Raw genomic sequence first — 17,802 nt, 5'->3', positions numbered from 1 at the left:
GGGCGCTTCAATTAGCTGCAGTCAGCTGGTGACTGAGCTGGAATGGAACATCACAGATAGCTTTGCTTTTATGTCTGATGTTTCAGTTTTCCTCCATATGGTCTCTCCTTGTGGCTAGCTGGAGCTTCCTCTCGGTGTCATGCTCTTAGGGCAGTTCAACTTCTTACATGACAAATGGATTCATGAGGGAGAATGGTAGTCCTAAATTCTTAAGGCCTAGAATGGGAATAGGCTTTTTGGTCTTTTTCTTTCTTTCTTCCTTTCTTTCTCTTTCTTTCTTCCTTTCTTTCCCTTCTTCCTTCCTTCCTTCCTTCCTTCCTTCCTTCCTTCCTTCCTTCCTTCCTTTCTTTTTCTTTCTTTCTTTCTTTCTTTCTTTCTTTCTTTCTTTCTTTCTTTCTTTCTTTCTTCTTTCTTTTTCTTTCTTTCTTTTTTTCTTCTTTCTTTAACTGTAGCAAGACTTGCCACTAAACTCTACTCATTGGACCAGAGACCCTTGTGGTGTTAGCAAAAAACTTGCCTCTCATGTAGCACACAACCTACACTTGTGAGTCATCAGCCAGCCAGTGGCCTCAACTCCAAGCTCTGCCCATGTGCAGTGGAACTGGTATATTTTTTTGCTTTTTCTAAATAAACTTTGCTATGTAGGACCTTCATGCTTGCTTCCTTTGGCTTAGATTACTCTTATGTGACACAGCATGTTTGCTATTACATACTATTTCAAAGTCCAGCATAAATGTCACCTAGAAAATATCATCTTTAGCTACCTTAATTTTGAATCTATTCCATTCAGGTCTTGATTATCCTTTATTTATAAGTTTCTTCATTATTTGTAATTATGCCCACGTAAATATACAAAAATATATATTTTTTAGTTATTTCTTCAATTGTTCTTGTTCATTAACTGTCTGTTCAATCAGAATATAAATTCCACAAGGGACTAATTTGCTGTTCTGTACATTTTTGTTTATAACATAAGTAGCATTGTTGTGGCAAATGATATTTGCTAGGTAAATATTTTTTGCATGAAGAAATGACAAGAGAACATCTTAATGAGTTCATGTTAAATGAAAAAAGAGATTATAAAACTGAATGAGTAGAACAGACATTGCATATGCATGTGTGTGTGCATGTGTGTGTGCGTAGGTAAAGTCTGGAAGAAGATTCACCAGGGTAATATTCTTACTCTTTATCTTTGAGAATGGTATTTGGTGAATTTTTTTATTTCTATTTTTCCATTTGTTTAAAAACTGAAATATGGATACTTATATTTAAAAAAATGTGTTATATAACAATTTAAAACAATTCAAATTTAATATTATTTTGTCATTAAATAATTTTCTTATAATAAGATTAGAATTTTAGTCTCATATTACTCAAACTTTAGATATTTTGTATGCCAGTGAGTCTGAATTCCATGGCTTTTTTTTCACTGAAACCTTTTGTTTTTCTAAAGCATACAAGTAACTCATGCTATGACAGTTTTATGTAAATTAAAGCTAATTAGGTTTGATCAATATATTAGTTTTCTTTAAGGATGCATTCAAGTAATTGTATAAACCATAGAGAAAATTAATACCCACATTGCCCTCGGCATAACACTTTCCCCTTTTTTTATTTAGTAGAAATGGATCACGTAAATGTTAAATTTGTGCTGTTCTGCTGACAGTGAAACTTAACGAAAGCCCCCATGCTATTAAGCTAAAGTTAAAAGAGTAGAGCTAAAGAAATTTCTCTATTGTAAGAGAAATGTGAGCTTTGCAGAAAGTAAATTGGCTAGGAGAAATTCAATGAGGTGCCATCTAAAATGAGTAGATAAAGTAAAGAGAGTGCTTTGTAGAACCTGTGAGAAAGCAATTTAGATATTCCTGGTGATAGCTCAGATGCCTGGATGCCTAGAAGCAATCTAAATCTGCAACTACTTGGAAGATATTGAACAGGAACACTCTGTCTTGTATCATTTTTGTGTTTATCTTTGCCTGTTGATCTGCCATCACTGTTAACCATTCATTATATATCGTATCATTCCATTAAAAAGGGTAGTAGAACAAAGACTTAAAACTCCAAAGTCCAAAGTCGCTCTCATGCACAAGAATTTCTCTGTATACCCGGTATTCATGAGTACCAGGTATGCTTCATTTATGATTCTATTCCAAATGAGACTGAAAGCAATTTAACAAAATTACTATCAAGCCTTATTCATATGTGTTTTGACATGCACATCTTGATTGTCCTAAGAATTAAATTTCTTCATTTAAATAAGTTTTTGGTAAATTATAGAGTTTTTGGTCCATCCATACACAATCTACATATACTTATGTACATTCTAATTACGTATGAACCAAATCTTCCTCCTCATTATTCATTATATACTATCAACAAGAAGTATCTCAAACCATTTATGCATTATCTAATTTAATCCCTAAGAACACCTAGGAGTTGGAAGCTATCAACATCCTTTTAAAAGTGAGGTAGTAAGCCTCAAAGAACACCGAACTTGTCCAGACCTTGGTATTTGAAACCAGTTATCCTTGGGCTGAAAGCCAAATAAGTAAATAATTTAAATATTAAAAATAAAATCATAAATGTGTTAGAAAATAGACAAATATGTTTCAAATTTAGGGGGTTAAAATGGCTTGCTTTTTTAAAGCACAAAACATTGCAAGAAAATGTAATGATGGATTTGACTACAAAAAAAGATTTTAAACGATTAGCATAAAAAGCAAAACAAAATTGATGTCATATGTGGCAGATAACAACAGATTTCATGTAAAGGAAACCATTGTTATCAGTTAGAAAATAAAACACTCAGTAGAAACAGGGTTAAAGATATGTAAAAGACATTTGAAAACAGGAAATACCAATGTAGCACTGATCTATATAAAAATAGATGTTGAAATGCCTAGTAATTAAATATGTAAGCTGCTTTAAACACTAAAAAAATCATTTTTTTGAACTATGAGATGGACAAACATCTGTGAAAGAAAGATGCAGAAACCAAAACATGTATTTTAAAAAGTTTACTTTAAAAAAATCGGAAAAGAATTTCAAGCTTTAAAAGCACTTGTCATTGGGGTATCTGAGTGGCTTAGTCAGTTATGTGTCTGACTCTTGATTTTGGCTCAGGTCATGATCTCAGGGTTATAAAATCGAGCACCTTGATAGGCTACACACTCAGCGTGGAGTCTGCTTACTCCTCTCCCTCTGTTCCTCCCCCCCATAAATAAATAAATAAATAAATAAATAATAAACTTTAAAAATATAAAAGGTAAAAGCACTTGTCTTCAAATTATTAAGAAAACAATCATTGACAAAAATAATTAAAGCACAGCAGAATTGTCAAATATAATGAGTTTATAGTTAGCTTGTTTAAGATTAAAAACAAAAAACACCAATTTTCTCACATTGTCATCATCATGTCCACAAAGGTAAGGCTTTTCTTCAGATAAGGGCTCTGTAAAAATCAAAGATGGAGTATTTTTCATTACAGAACTGACAGTGTATGGAAAATGCCTGGGATTTTATTGAGTTTGGAGCTTACAACTAAACAGAATGACCCAATTATTTATAGTTTATCTCAGTGCAAAGTGTTTTGTTTCATTTTGTTTTCTGTCTGAGGGACATAATGTACATGCTTATTCATAATGGATTCAAGACTGTGTCTACATTGTTTCCACAATCTAAACAACTGAAATAGGCTTGTGTTGTAAAAGAGGTAAAAAATGGACAAAATCATTTACAGTCAGTATAAGAGCAAATCAACATCTTTTTCCCAGAATATATATATATATATATGAATTTCCTTCAATAAATGCAATATAAAGATTTGAACAAATAAACCATAAATTATATATCAAGATGATCTTCTTGACAAAGTCTACAATATCTGAATATTGGATGCAACTTCTACATGTCACTCTCTCTTTACGTTTTTATTTATTTTTATTTTATTTTATTTTTAAATTTTTCATTTGACAAAGAGACAGAATTGGAGAGGGGTGGAAGAGGAGAGAGAGAATCTTAAGCAGGCTCCATGCCCAGCAGCTGGATCTAACAACCCTGAGATCATGACCTGAGCCAAAATCAAGAGTCAGATATTTAACCCACTGAGCCACCCAGGCACCCTTCTACATGTCACTTCTAAAGAGAATGGTTAAATAAATTTTGGCATATTTTTTAAATAGAATAAGATTTAGATTTACTGATTCAAAATAATAATTTCAATCTCCTTCCTGGGAAAATGATATAAAGAATAAAGTCATCAAAACATGTTGATCATAATTTAAAAAATATATATCAGTGTAGATATTAAAGCTTATACACCAAATGGTAAGATAATTAATACTGGATAATCTTTTTTTGGACTATTTTGTATTAAATATTTATTTCTTAAACATATAGGAATGCAAAATTGATTTAAAAAATATTTTGTTAGAAGTGTGAAAATAGTCTAATCTTGCTAAAATTTAAGCTAAAATTTTATTCTCTAAGTGTAAATAATGAAATCTATAATTTCCAAGTATTCCTTATTTTATTCAAGTCATTGGAAATTTCCGATAATATGAAAGTACCCTTTAAAGGTTAAATAATCTTTGCCAAAATTACTTCTTTTGAAAATAAAATATTAAAACTTCAAATTTTCTTATGCTCCATAAATGATGTTTAGCTTCATGCCAGCTTAATAAGAAAAACAATGAAATAATAATAATAACAATAATTTTTTTTAGGTGTTAATTTCCCTTTTTATGCTTACAGAGAAAATAGTGAATTGGCATGCAAAAAATTGTATGTGTTTAACAAGCAATGTCCTACCTTTACAACATCAGAAGTAGGAAAAGTGAAGCTAAAATGCCTAATAGGACTTGATAGAGCAATATTTTATTATAGCAGAAACATCTTATAATGACAGCATGAGGACAGGTTCTTCTAATAGTCTTTCAAAAATAATCATATGCTTTCACTCTGTTCTAACTCAGCAAATTCCTTCCTTTCAGCAGTCCAGATATCTTTTTCGTTGCTTGTATTCACTTAACCTACCTGGACAAATAAATGCATTATGCCATAATATCAAAAATGGAACACATCTTTTTATAAAAATATTTACTTTAAAGTATTTTTGTCTTTTTATTATCTGTATTATGTTCCTAAAATTAGAGACACCCCCAAAAGAAATGAATTATGTTTCTTCTAAACATTGTTAGTGATGGGTAGCTAATATTAATATGTTTTCTGATTTCTAGCTCTCCAAATCTGCTGCTGACTTTTCCAAAATAGTTAATGTTGATATAATACATCTAGCTGTCCAAACCACAAAGACTGGAGTGACCTGGGATATAAATCTAACTCATTCCCCTCGTAGATAACCAAAACATTTCCCATTAGGTTTCCTTTTATTTCAACTGTCATGTCATTAGTTGAGGCCCTCTTCACTTCACACTGAAATTTTGTAATAACATCGTAACCCAGGTATATCTGCATGTATATAGATCTCTACACATTTGATTTTCAAGCATGTAAATATAATATCATCACTTCCCTATTTAGAAACTCCTTAATTCCCAGTGGAAAGTACAATACTTACTCTTTTAAAAGTTTTATGTATATATGTATGTATGTGGGTATTTTCACTGAAGTATAGTTTACACACAGTTTCAGGTGTACAACATGGTGATTCAATAAATTTATATGTTATCCTTTGCTCACCACAAGTATAGCTACCATTTGTCACTGTACTATGCTATTACAATACTATTGATTATATTCTCTATTTGTCACCTTTTATTCCCTTGACTAATTCAGTCCACAGTTAGAAGCCTGTATCCTTCAATTCCCTTTACTCATTTTTACCATTTCCCCCACCCCCTTCCCCTCTGGCAACTCTCAGGTTGTTCTGTGTATTTATGGGTCTGTTTCTGCATTTTACTTGTTTATTTATTTGATTTGTTTTTTTCAATTCCACATATAAGTGAAACCATATGTATTTATCTGTTTCTGTCTCACTTTTTTTCACTTAACATAATGCCCTCTAGGTCCATCCACATTGTCATGAATTGCAAGATCTCATCCTTTTTTTTTATGGCTGAGTAAATTCCTGCGTGAGTGTGTGTGTGTGTGTGTGTGTACCACATCTTCTTCATTCATCTATTTCTATCACATCTCTGCTATTGTAAATAATATTGAGAAACAGGAGTGTGTACACGTTTACAAACAGTATTTTTATTTTCTATGGGTAAATATCCAGTAGTGGATGCACTTTTTTGGGTTTTTTTTAAAGATTTTATTTTATTTATTAATGAGAGACACAAAGAGAGGCAGGGACATAAGCAGAAGGAGGAGAAGTAGGCTCCATTCAGGAGCCCAATGCAGGACCCAATCCTGGAACTCTGGGATTATGTCCTGAGCAGAAGACAGAGGCTCAACCACTGAGCCACCCAGGCTTTGAGTACTTTCTTGTTCTAATGCAAATCCCTTCCCTCAAACTCTATCCAATAGGTCATTTCACTGTTGATGATATCTTTTAAATATTACTCCAGTTCCCTCCTTTATCCATTCCTTTTACCATTATCTGAGATCAACGTTTTAAAGGAGAGGAGGCAGTGGGAGAAGAAGACATTTGCCCCAAGGGACATTTAACAAAAAAACAAGATATTTTTGGTTATCAAACAGGGATGGGAATGATACTAGCACCTAATAAGTAGTAGCTATGGATGCTGCTAAACATCCTACAATGAACAGGATAGACCCTACAGCCCCTTCAGCAAAATATATTCTCCAGTCCAAAATAGCAATAGTGCTGAGGTTGAGAAACTCTGCCTTAGATCACACCATCATTAACTGTCACCTAGATAACTGCAACCACATGATAGTTGATCTCTCTCCAACAATCTAGTTTCTATTCACATTTTCTAAACGACAACCAAAATGGTCTCTCTACAACTTAAATATGAACCTGTATTTTGTACTTAAGACTTCAGTCGTTCCTGAGCATAAAGTCTAAAACAGTCTTACAAGAATCTTCATGATTTGTTTCCTTATTAACTCTAGTTTCTTCAGTCATCCTTTCCCTTTCTCTTACAAGGTTTCAGTCCTAGTGAAGTGAACAGACATCCTCTCTCTTTTCATTGTCTGGCTTCCTGCATTTTAGTGTGTTGTTCCTTTGGCCTGATGCTATGACACTCAAGTGTCAAGCCTTGTTCCCTTAGGACATGCCTCTGCGGAAAAATGGGATGTAGTCAAGAATGAATACAATAACCATTGTATCACTGAAATGTCTAAGAGATTGGTTTGAACTACATTGAGACCTAAAACTTAGTCATTTTCTACTATAAGTGTTCAATAAATGTTCATTTTCATTATTATTGCTCCTACTATTACTGCTTTATTTAACATGTTTAATAATTTTGAGGATGAGGTGCCTGCATGGCTCAGTCGATTGAGCACTGGACTCTTGATTTTGGCTCAGGTCATGATCCGAGGGTCATGGGATGGAGCCCATCATAGAGTTCCATGCTCAGCATGGAGTTTGCTTGTCTCTTTTTCTCTGCTCCTCCACCTACTTGCACTCTTAAATACATACATACATACATACATACATACATACATACATAATACATACATACATACATACATAAGAATTTTGAGACAAACTTTTCTCCCTTTTTGTTTTTTGCCCTGGAACCTGGTGTTATCCCATCAAGGCAGAGCAGCTAGGAAGATGTATTTTGCTTTATTTGCAGACTCTTTTGGATCAGTCAGCAGTGTGTGCCAACCTACAAGTATATATTGATAGTCATGTGTGCATTGGATATCATTCCATCTATTAATAGCTAGGAAGTCACAAAATAATAGAAAAAAAGATGGCAGATCTTGAGACATGCAGGAATTTCTCCTGCAAACTTTGAGCCAGAGGGAAACATCAATAGGAATAAGATTTCTGGTGATATTAACTGGTATAGAAAGTGTAGACAATAATGTTTTTTTTTTTTTCTATTACTTTGTTTTAGTTCAAGATACTAGCATGGGAAACAAGTCACTTAAATATCAATGTTTCTATTTACAATTTTTAACTATTTTAATGACAAAGAAAAATCAATTATTTTGCTAATCTCAAAGATGGAGCTTTTTTATTAAGAATAAAAACATTTCACTGACTGCACAAATAGAACTAACATTTTTCTTATATCATATTACTTGATTTTTTTGACACTACAGCCCACCTTCTCTTAGGTTATTTCTAAATCTTCTTATCCAGTCTATCCAAGTAAATTCACAGCAGGTTGGACACATTTTTGTTTTTCTTTTATGGTACTATGGAAACAAAGATCATGAAAATATACATCAGCAATATCCATGAAATTTTTAAAAATAATTACCATTTTTCATGTTTAATTTCCAAAAAAAGAAAACTCAAACAGATGTTATTCCTTATAAAAATACTTCCCACATTGGAAATTTGAATTTCTATGATTCTGCTGTTTCTTTCAGTTATCCACAGTAAAAATAGTCATTTCTAAAGGGGAGAAAAAATAAGCTTTTATCTTATTGACGTATTGAAAAGAGAAAATAAAATGAGTTCAAGTTTGATAAAAAAAAAGTCATTTTCAGAAAATGTGTAAGTTTAGTTCTTCTAAACACTAAAACCAAGCATTTCTAAATGATTGCACTTAACTCTTCTATCTTTTAAAATTATTCCCTAGATAAAAGTAGACACTTGCAAAGCACTCCCCAAATGCACAGAAGCATTATTTCTCACTTATAAAACTCAAGTACTTTGTGTTTCCTTTCTTTTTTCCCCCCATTGCCTATTAGAGAAGGGTGGAGATATTAGATTTGAGAAAAAAAGGAACTATAAGATATGTGTTGTGTTCAGCAGAAGTATTTAAAATTGAATCTCTGCATATCTTTTAAACATCTCCAATTTAAAAAAAGTACCAAGTGAACTTCGTTCTAATTGTATCCTATTTAAGCACAAATTTATTCAAGGATATTCAGAAATGATCTACCTAATGGGAGGTTAGATTATATTGGTTAAGAAATAGCATATATTACAGGGTAAGTCATTTTTTTTTTTAATCGTGTGTGTACTTGCAATGTGGAATTACAGAAAAAGAGTGCATTGTCAGAAAAGTATATATAATAAAAGAAGAATATGACAGATATGATCTTAAATATGACACAAAGTAAATATAATTATTATCATGAAGGAATTAATAGATAATGAAGAAGATGCCAATTGTGAAAACTGAGAGAAGGTGTACTAATTTTTATAATGAAAGCTTTTTATGAAAGGTGGTGGAATACAGTTTCAGAAGTTCTTCTGTTAGGATAGGAAAAGAATAAAAAGAATAATGGTACTGAAGAAAATTTTTTTTAAAGATTTTATTTATTTATTCATGAGAGACACAGAAAGAGAGAGAGGCAGAGACATAGGCAGAGGGAGAAGCAGGCTCCATGCAGGGAGCCTGATGTGGAACTCAATCCTGGGACTCCGGGATTATGCCCTGAGCCAAAAACAGATGCTCAACCATTGAGCCACCCAGGGGTCCCCAGGGAGATAGAATTAATTTTTCCATCACTTTCCATGCAATTTTTGCATCACTTATACAAGGTGGAGGTATTATGGAGGCAATATAGGCAGAGGTGAAACATGAGCAGAGGCAGGGAGCAGTGGAAATCTGGAGGGGGGGGAGAAGGAGTTAATGAAAGAAGCACGTTTATTGTAAGTGGAAATATGGTGGGACAGAATTTGTTACTTGAGAGAAGTTGAAAGTTTATTTGAGATCATGTTTAATGTGTTTTAAGAGCTGTACAAATATTTTGGAGCTTCTTATATGAATAACAGAGTGTCCTCCTACCATTTTAAATAGGGTGTAGAATGACTAAACATTTGTTTTAAAAATTAACTCTTTTGAAATGATGGGATGGGATAGGGCAGAGAAGGTAATATCAAGAATAACAGGTAGGAGCCAGTCACTGTTATTTAGGCCAGAAAAAATAGGAGAAGGACTGGCTGGAAGCCCTGGCAATGATAATAAAAGGAGAACATATTTGGAAAGCAGGATAGGGACGCCTGGATGGCTCTGTGGTTGAACATCTGCCTTTGGCTCAGGATGTGATCCCGGTCCCAGGATCAAGTCTCACATTGGGTTCCCTGGAGAAGCCAGCTTCTCCCTCTGTCTGTGTCTCTGTCTCTCTCTTTTTGTGTCTCCCATGAATAAATAAATCTTTTAAAAAAATCTTTAAAAAAAGGATAAACAAAACAATGGCTTATTAACTGAAAGACAGATGAGATAAAGAGAAGAAGGAATTATAAATATCATTAGTCACTATTTTTGACATCTGTTCCTGATGAACTATATTCTAATCTCAGATAGTTCCTATGAATAAGTTATATGACTTCACTTTCTTTACAAACAATTCAATTTCCCCTTCTTCTGGGTTATGTCTGTAGATGCTTCTGTTGTCCTTAACACATTGCATTGCATTTGTTTAGAACTCTCTAGGAGGGATGGAGGTAAGACTAAGTCAAAATAACCAAATTACTGAAGGAGTCAAAGTGAAATTATCCAAAGTATTATTAAGTAAAGAATTACAGTGAAGAGATAATTCTCCAGCAACCAAACTTAAAGTTGGAGGAGATTGGAATCTAATGGAGAATTCAAATAGGCATTATGAAGAAATTTAGTGAGGCTCAAGAATACTGAGAGAGACAATTCAGTGAACTCAGAAATAAAATTAGTGAATAGAAGGAGTACTTTATCAAAAGGGTTAAAATTCTAAAAAAGGAATCTAAAAATTTTTTTTTTAATTTTTTTTTTATTTATTTATGATAGTCACAGAGAGAGAGAGAGAGAGAGAGAGAGAGGCAGAGGGAGAAGCAGGCTCCATGCACCGGGAGCCTGACGTGGGATTCGATCCCGGGTCTCCAGGATCGCGCCCTGGGCCAAAGGCAGGCGCTAAACCGCTGCGCCACCCAGGGATCCTAAAAAAGGAATCTAAACAGAAATTCTGGAGCTGAAAACTCAATATGTGAGATAAAATATGCATTAGAAAGCACTGGAAATAGAGTAAATCAGATGGAAGAGAAAATGAATGATCTGAAAGGTAAGAATCCAGAAATTATTGAGATGGAAGAGAAGGGATTACTAAGATTTCAATATGTGAAGAAACCCTATGAGAGCCATCAGACTCCATTAGGACAGATAACATAAGAATAATGGGAATTCCAGAAGAAGAAGAGAAAGAGAAGGGGACAAAGAGGTTATTTAAAGAGATAATATCTGAGAACTTCCCAAACCTGAGGAAAGAACTAGACATAAAAGGCTATGAAGCTCATAGATCATCATACTATTACAATGCAAGAAGACACTCTCCAAGACACATTATAATGAAGTTATCAAAAATCAATGATAAAGAAAGAATCATAAAGGCAGTCAGAGAAAATAAAACTTCTCTATAGGCCAGGAGAGAGTAGAAGGATGCGTCCAAAGTATTGAGAGATTAAAAATTGCCAGCCAAGAGTATACTACCCAGCAATATTATTTTTTTCAGATATGAGGGAAAAATAAAAGCCTTCCCAGACAAACTAATGCTGAGGGCATTTATCACTATTAAACCTGTATTATAAGATATGTGAAAGAAGCTCTTCTACCTGAAACAAAAAAGATAAAAATACATGAAACTTGAATAAGGTGATAAGCAGCCGGAATTAGAAAACTGCAACTGTATTTTAGAATAAGATGTTGAATACACAGGTGTAGCATAAAGATTAAAGGAAAAAGGCATTAAAAATAAACATAGCAAGGTGCCTGAGTGGCTCAGTAGTTTAAGCGGCCAACTATTGGTTGGTTTAGGCTTACGTTGTGATTCAGGGTCATGAGATTGAGTCCCACACCAGGCTCTGCACTCAGCAGGGAGTCTGCTTCTCTCTTTCTATCTCCCTCTGCTCCCCCCCCAGCTCACACACTCACATTCACATGTGTACTCTCTCTCCATCTCCATGTTTTTCTAAAATAAATAAAGCTTTAAAAAAATAATACGATAGCTATTATAATTTGGTAACAAACTTACAACATAAAAAGGAGTAACTTGTGACAAAAATTTGAAAGGGAAGAAGAAATGACGGAATCTGTAAAGGCAGATGAAGATACATTGCTATCAACAGAAAAAGGATTATTTTATCTATAAGATATTTTATACAAACTTCATGGTAACCAGAAAACAAATATTTAGGATAAAGACGCAAAATCATTAAAAAAAAAGAGAGAAAACAGAGCAAATCATCATAGAAAACCACCAACTTCATATAGTAACAGAAGTGCAAAGAAAAAGAAACAATGGAAATGCAAAGCAAAGAGAAAACAAAAGATAAAATGTCAGTAATATCTCCTTACATATCAATAATCACTCATAAATGTAAATAGATTGAACTCATCAATCAAAAGGCAGAGAGTATCTGGATGGATTAAAAAACAAGACCCAACTACATGTTGCTGGCAGGAGACTCATCTAGGTTATAAAGTAAGATATAAAGTCAAAGTAAAGGGATGGAATACATTACTCCAAGTATATGGTAACCAAAAGAAAGTGGGTTAACCATACTTATATCAGATAAAATAGACTTCAAGCCAAAAATAGTAACAAGAGACAAACAAGGTCATCATTCACTGGTAAAGTGGTATATTATATAGATGGAGGTTTCTATGATCCATCCTGCATTATGTAACTGACCACCCTGACCTCCATATCAGCAAGAAGACTAAAGAATGTTGTTTGTGAGACTCATGCTGCATAGTGACCTTGGGAGCCTTGTTAGTTAACCTTAGCTGGCCTCCAAGTCAGAACTGGACCTTTTGGTCTGTTTTCTGTAAAACTTTCTTTACATCCCCTCTGGCTCCAGGTTGGGTTGGCCTCTCAGAATGGAATCTTGGAGGGGAGGCAAGCACACCTCGCCCAGCCTCACTGAAGATGTAAAGAAATGATAACATAGAAATACAGCTCACTGCAGACTGCATGTGGGCCAACAAATGTTTAACTTCAGACCCCTTCATTTGCCCTATAAAAAAAAGGCCCTGGGGATCCCTGGGTGGCGCAGTGGTTTGGCGCCTGCCTTTGGCCCAGGGCGCGATCCTGGAGACCCGGGATCGAGTCCCACATCGGGCTCCCGGTGCATGGAGCCTGCTTCTCCCTCTGCCTGTGTCTCTGACTCTCTCTCTCTCTCTCTCTCTGTGACTATCATGAATAAATAAAATCTTAAAAAAAAAAAAAAAAAAAAAAAGGCCCTTATGGAATTGGTCAGTTGGAAATCTCACCTGAGTGGAGGATGCTCTGCCCAGGACTATCAATAGGGACTCCAGCCTAGTGTCTCCATGAGGTTTCCCCAGCTAATGAGATTGTTTGCTGTAAGTACCTGATTTGATGTAACTCTGTCTTATTCTCCTTTACATTTTACTATTACCTTCATTCAGGCATAGATTTTCCCTACTTCTTTCTGTTTTTATTAGATTTTTACAATAGCAGTAAAATATTTTTTCCCCTTCAAAAATGAGAGTACAGCTGCTGTGAGCCTTTTCCTCAGAACACGTGGTCAATATATCAAAAAGATATAATAATCATAACTATATATATTCCCAATACCTGACCAAAATACATTAAGCAAATACTAATAGATCTTAAGGGAGAAATAGACAACATTATAGCAGTTCAATAATATAAGGGGATTTTAGTACCCCAATACCAGCAATGAATAGGTTGTTCAGATAGAAAATCAATGAGGAAATGTTGGAATTGAACCACCTTGTAGAACAAATGGACTTAACAGGTATATACAACATTCCATTCCAACAGCACCAGAGTATGCATTCTTCTTAAATACATATGGAACATTATCCAGGATAGATCATATGATAGGTCACAAAACCACTTTTGCAAATTTAAGAAGACTGAAATCATACCAACTATTTTCACTGACCAAAAGAGCATGAAATTAGAAATCAACAAGAGGAAGTAGATCTTAAAATATATGGAAATTAAACAAAAACTCCAAACAACCAATGAGTCAAAGAAGAATTCAAAAGGAAAACAAAAAATTATCTTGAAACAAATGAAAACGAGAATACAACATATCAAATTTTGATGCAGCAAAAGTGGTTCTGAGGGGAAAGTTTATAGCAATAAATACATATATTAAGACATCAGAAAGATCTCAAATAACCTAACTTTACATTTAAGAAACTAAAAAAAAAAGGAACTAGCCCCAAATTAAGCATAAGAAAGACAATAAAATCAGAGAAGAAATAGTAAAGTCAGAGAAGAAATAAATGAAACAGAGACCAAAAAAAAAAAAAATTGAAAAAATCAGCAAAACTAAAAGGTGATTCATCAAAAATATAAACAAAATTGAAAAACCTTTAGCTAGAGTAAATAAGAGAACTGGGACACCAATCAAAGAAAAAAAGAGAACAAATCAAGAGATTGAATCTGTAATAAAAATCTCCCAATACAGAAAACTCCAGGGTCAGACATGTTCATTGATAAATACTACCAAGGATTTAAAGAATTAGTACCAAACATTTTCAAACTCTTCCAAAATATTGAAGAAGAAGGAACAATCTTCAACTTACTCTATGAAGCTAGCATCGTGTTGATATCAAAACCTTGTCAAGATATCACCAAAAAGCAACAGACTAATATCCCTAATTAAAATAGATGAAAAAATTCTTAACAATATAGTAGCAAACCAAACTCAAAAACACATTGGCAGGGATCCCTGGGTGTTTCAGTGGTTTGGCGCCTGCCTTTGGCCCAGGGAGCAATCCTGAAGTCCTGGGATCGAGTCCAGCATCGGGCTCCCGGCATGGAGCCTGCTTCTCCCTCTGTCTCTCTGTCTCTCTCTCTCTCTCTCTGTCTATCATAAATAAATAAATAAATAAATAAATAAATAAATAAATAAATAAATAAATATTAAAAAAAACAAAACAAAACAAAAAAGAAACACATTGGCAGGATTATATACCATGACCAAGTGGGACTTATCTTTGGGATACAAGGATGGTTGAACATATGCAAATCAAAAAATGTAATTCATCATTAAAAGAAAAAGAAGAACCACGTGACCATCTCAATAGACACAGAAAAGTCATTTGACAAAATACAACATCCTTTATTGACAAAGCCCTAAACAGATTGGATATAAAAAGAACATACCTCAACAAAATAAAAGCCATATACAACAAACCCACATCTAACATTATTTTCAATAGAGAAAAATTCAAAGAGTTTTCTCCAAAATCAGAAACAGGACAACATTGCTCAGTCACTGTTCCTATTCAATATATACTAGAAGTCCTCACTAGAGTAATTAGGCAAGACAAAGAAATACAAGGCATCTAGATTAAGAAGGAAGAAGTAAAATTGTCACTCTTTACTGGTGATATGATCTTATATGGGAAATTGCAGAATCAATCAAAAAACTGTTGGAATTAATCAATGATTTCACTCAGTAAAGTAGCAGGTTAAAAATCAATTTACAGAAATCAGCAGTGTTCCTTTACACTAGGGATGAAGCATCATAAAAATCGCAATAGTATCAAAAACAATAAAACATATGGGAACAAATTTAACCAAGGATATTAAAGATCTGTACAACGAAAAGTACAGAATTTTGCTGACACCACAAAAGATCCCAAATAGCCAAAGTGATCCTGAGGAAAAAAAAGTCAGAGATATCACACATCTTTATTTGAATTATACCACAGAACCATAGTAATAAAGACAGTATGGTAGTGGCATAAAAATAGACACATAAATTAATGGAACAGAATAGAGATCCCAGAATTAAATTCTGACATATATTGTCAACTAGTATTTGACAAGAGAGCCAAAAAACCCCAGTGGAAGAAGGGTAGTCTCTTCAACAAATGGTTCTGAGACAACTTGTGAAACATTCAGAAAAACAAAATTGGACTCCTATGACATACCACTTATAAAAATTAACTCAAAATGGATCAATAACTTAAACATAAGACCAAATAGCCTAAAGTTCCTACAAGAAAGTATAAGAAAGAAGCTCATCAATATTGGGCTAAAATATATAAAGAATTAATGTGTGATGCCTCGGTGCATCAGTTGATTAAGCACCAGACTCTTGATTTTGGCTCAAATGATGATCTCAGCATCGTGGGATTGGGCCCCATGTCAGGCTCTGTGCTTAGTGGGGGGTGGTCTGCTCAAGGTTATTTCTCTCCCTCTTCCCCTCCTGGCACTTGCTCTCTCTCTCTCTAAGATAAATATATAAATCTTAAAAAAAAAAAGAACTAATGTGATGTAATTTAAAAAAAAAAGTGATTAAAAATGGCAGAAGAACGAACTAAACATTTTTCCAAAGAGGACATCAAAATCACCAACAGGCACATGAAAAGATGCTCAGTATCATCCATCATCAGGGAGATGAAAATGAAGATGACAATGAGATACCACCTCACACTTTTTGGAATGGCTATTATCAAAAAGACAAGAGAAAATTGCTGGTGAGGATGTGGTGAAAAAGGAACTCTTATGTACTGATAGTGAGAAGGTAGATTAGTTCAAACACTAGTGAAAACGATATGAAGATTCCTCGAAAAATTAAAAATAGATATACCATATAATCTATCAATTCCACTTGCTTGGTACATAGCCGAAAGGAACGGAATCAGAATTTTGACAAGACATATAAACTCCCACATTTATTTTAACATTATTTATTATACGTAAGATAGGGAAACAGCCCAAAAGCCCGTTAATGGATGAATGGCTAGATAGATGTAGTATACATACACAGTAGGACATCATTGAACTATGAGAAAGGAAGCTATCCTGCTATTTATGACAATGTGGATGGACCTTGAGCAAATTATGCTGAGCCCACATAAATTAGACAAAGACAAGTACTGTATGATATCACTTATATATGGGATCTAAAAAGATTAAGCTTGTAAAAAAAAACAAAACAGAAAATAAAATATTGGTTACTAGAGGGTGATAGAAGAATAAACCTGATGGTATGTAAGAGTATAAACTTGTAAAAAGGTGAAAATAAGCCATAAAGACCTAATCCACAGTATAAGGAATATAGACTATAATATTATACTATGTTATAATGTGATAAATATTGTTTCAATGGCAATCCCAATCTATAAAGGTATCCAGGTAACATGGTGTGTACCTTAAATTTACAAAATGCAGCATCAAAATTATCAAGTAAGAAAATGTTACTATGGAAGCTTTTAAATTAGAAATTAAAGCTTAGAGTTACATATGACATTCAGTTTTTAAGTCTCTAGGGCATAAGAAACGATAAAGAATTAACAAATAGAAATTTGATTTTTATCAGGAATATTGTGGATGTGAAAAAAAATTTGTATTTTTGTTGAATGTTCAGAGATTAAATACTCATGAAACTTTTAGTTTTCTCTCTTAAAATGTAATGTTTGTCTTTATTATTATAAAAGGAATATATACTTATTATAATTTTTTTAAAATTAAAAATATATAAAAATAGAATTTGACATATAATCCCACAAGAGATAGCCATTAACATTGCATTACTAATTCTTACCAATCTCTCTCTATATTTATGCCACCTGTCTTCTCATATACGTATATGTTTGTATATGTACATATGACATATATGTGTCACATATATACATATATATGTCTCTTTATTGATTGATCAATTACTGAGAAGAATTTGTCTATTGTCTAGGGCTACAGGCCAGTAAAATAGTGTCTCTTATAAGATTCTACATTATAAGAGTATGTTTGACT

General features: G+C 33.5%; 1 non-coding gene across 1 annotated transcript; it reads right to left on the bottom strand.

The window, feature by feature from the left end:
• Positions 1–444: 444 nt before the first annotated feature.
• On the bottom strand, positions 445–597 carry LOC112652384 (small nucleolar RNA SNORA62/SNORA6 family). The gene has a single exon (XR_003131410.3). It is a non-coding gene; the product is annotated as a small nucleolar RNA SNORA62/SNORA6 family (small nucleolar RNA).
• Between the last annotated feature and the right edge of the window lie 17,205 nt (positions 598–17,802).

This window comes from Canis lupus, chromosome 13, assembly GCF_003254725.2.
Source record: "Canis lupus dingo isolate Sandy chromosome 13, ASM325472v2, whole genome shotgun sequence".
Lineage (NCBI taxonomy): Eukaryota > Metazoa > Chordata > Mammalia > Carnivora > Canidae > Canis > Canis lupus.
The sequence above is the reverse complement of the archived record's forward strand: the minus strand, read 5'-3'. Positions and strand labels throughout refer to the sequence as shown.